Source organism: Adiantum capillus-veneris, chromosome 10 (assembly GCF_014529385.1).
Source record: "Adiantum capillus-veneris isolate H3 chromosome 10, ASM1452938v2, whole genome shotgun sequence".
In the NCBI taxonomy this organism is placed as follows: domain Eukaryota; kingdom Viridiplantae; phylum Streptophyta; class Polypodiopsida; order Polypodiales; family Pteridaceae; genus Adiantum; species Adiantum capillus-veneris.
Genome location: NC_140940.1, coordinates 140264625 through 140267221, shown reverse-complemented (window position 1 = coordinate 140267221; position 2597 = coordinate 140264625). Strand labels below are relative to the sequence as shown.

Genomic DNA, 2597 nt, shown 5'->3' with positions numbered 1-2597 from the left:
TGGGAAGCCATATAATGTAGACATGGTTGACATCAACCAGGGTATCTATGAGTATAGAAACATGCAAGTTGCCGAGGATGTTGGAAAGCCTGTGTTCAAAGTTCCTGAGGTATGCCAAGGTAGCTTGCAAAACCAAGCTAAAGAGGGTTTGAATCATGAGGGTATCCCAAATGCAGTATATGAGTTTGATATACAATTTATAAGCTTTCTAGCCAAAGATGAATGCAAGTTAATAGATGCCAGGTTACTGCGTATGCCTATTGATGCAATAGGAATCAATGTGGGTTACGAGGTAAACAAGATATTTCTGATACCTTTTGATCCAGGTGGAATCCAAAGCCAAGATAAGAGCCCTAAAAGATACAACAATTGGTCAATTACTGGGCTGATTTTGGGGACGTTGAAAGTTTATGCAGGGTTGCTTGAGGTGGATGCCTTTATTGGCAGCTCCCTTGTTGATATGTTTGTTAAGTGTGGTCCACTTATGAAAGCATGGAAAGTGTTTTTCAGTATTCAGATTCAAAATGTGGCTCAACGGAATGCGCTCATAGCTGTATTTGTGAAGTGTGGTCATGGTGGGAAAGCATTCCAGATTTTCAAGAAAATGCCTATGAGGGGCATCTCTTCAAATGCTGCCACCTTCACTTATGTTCTGAAAGCTTTTGGTAGCATCAAAATGCTAGAAAAGGGACATGAGGTTCATGATTATGTATTGAAATTTGGTTTACTCGATCATGATATGATTTTGGGGGCTAATCTGGTGGATATGTACACCAAGTGTAGCTCACTTGAAGAAGCAGAGAAGTCTTTAACAGACTTGGAAATCGAAATGTAGTATCATGGACTGATTTGATTGGAGGATATGCAAAGCTTGGGCAGTGTAAGGAGGCTCTAGATTGTTTTGTGTAGATGCAACATGGGCTCTCTTCCCAAATGCTGTCACTTTTTCTTGCATCTTGAGAGCATGTGGTAGTGTAGGAGCCTCAGTGGAGAGCTGAGCAATCTACGCTCAGATTGTGGAAAGTGGGTTTAGCAGACACCATTCTTGTCACTGCATTGTTAGATATACACAATAAATGTGGCATTCTTGAAAGAGCATTAGAAGTGTTTGAGGAAATTCTAGGTCAAGATATAGTAGCCTTGGATGGGCTGATTGCAGGGTATGTTCAACTTGGAAATGATGAGTAAGCCATTAAGTTGCTTTTAAAAGAGGGCATTCCATTGATGCATTTACACTTGCTTGATGTTTGAAAACATGTGTCAATATCCAAATTGCTTGCACGTACAGGAATAGAATAAGGTTTCTCGTCGTCTCCTTTGGGAACCCAACTGAATGTATATGCAATTGGAATGTGCTCAATATTGATGAAAAGATAAATAGATCGAATGGTCGACAATTTTCTAAGATGCAATTCAAATCTACGAGAAAATGCACAGAGATTATAATCATGTTTGTGGAATCATACGATACTCATAGATGCATGCTTCAAAGAGGGTAGAACTGCCATTTTTGCTTTGGGTAGCTTCTGGTGCAATGAGGCTGTCTTTGGGTGCCTCAATGGTGCTCTTAGAACTAATATTGGATACACCGGTGGCTCTAGAGCCAATTCAGAGTATCATAACATTTTGCGAACAGGAAAAAGGTGTTGAGGTTGAATTCAGCCCCGATTTGATTAGATATGAGAAACTACTAGATGTATTTTGGTCAAGTCATGATCCTACACAAGTATTTATACAAGGATAGGGAATTGCATGCCAAATACAAAGATAGGGATTTTTGGGAAAAAGCCTGATGTTAAGTAGCGTTATTATTAATATGTATGCTACTTGTGGTATGCTTGGCAGAGGACAGCGAGTGTTTGAGGAGCTTTCGTTTTTTTTTTGAGATGTCCTTCCATGGAACATTTTGATTTTGAAGTATGCTCACCTTGGATATGGTGAAGAGGCTCTAAAATTTGATGAGCAGATGCAAGCCCATGGTGTTTCACTAGAGTTGTGAGTTCATGAACCTTTGCACTGGCATGATAGAAACAAAGGTTCAGGGTAGTGAAAATGCTTGATCCGACGAGGTTGGCACATACCGGAGGATGTGGAGGTTTGGAGGGGGTGGATGTCGCGTAGTTGCGCGTTCATGCTCGGAAAAGATGGGCAAACTTCTCTTTAATGTATATATATATAAGTGCAAGTGCTTTGACTAATATGAATGCCTATTATGATGATCTCTTGAAAGGCCAGAAAGTTATTGACGGCTTTCTTGTATGGAGTCTTGTGCCTTAGAATGCATTAATTATTGCAGTATATGCTCACTAGGGCTGTGTGATTAAACTCTTGAGACTCTAGTCTCTTATTATCAGAGCATAGATGCAAATGAGAGGCTTGCTCCAGATGCAACACAACAATGCTTTGGTCAAAATATATAAGAATACAAAGTCTTCAGTAATAGTTTGGGGGATTGTTTATGAAAAATGTTATGCATTTAAAATAAAATGGTGTCAATCCCGAGCTAAGGGGGGAGAAGAAATGATGAAATAGAAAGGAGAACAGTCGGGCTAGTTCGAGAAAAAGCCAGAGGATAGGGGCGGCCCTGTTGCGATTTG

General features: G+C 40.1%; 1 pseudogene; it reads left to right on the top strand.

Annotated features, from left to right (window-relative positions):
• The first annotated feature begins 253 nt into the window (after positions 1–253).
• On the top strand, positions 254–1188 carry LOC147449747 (putative pentatricopeptide repeat-containing protein At3g15130; annotated as a pseudogene).
• Positions 1189–2597: the final 1409 nt, after the last annotated feature.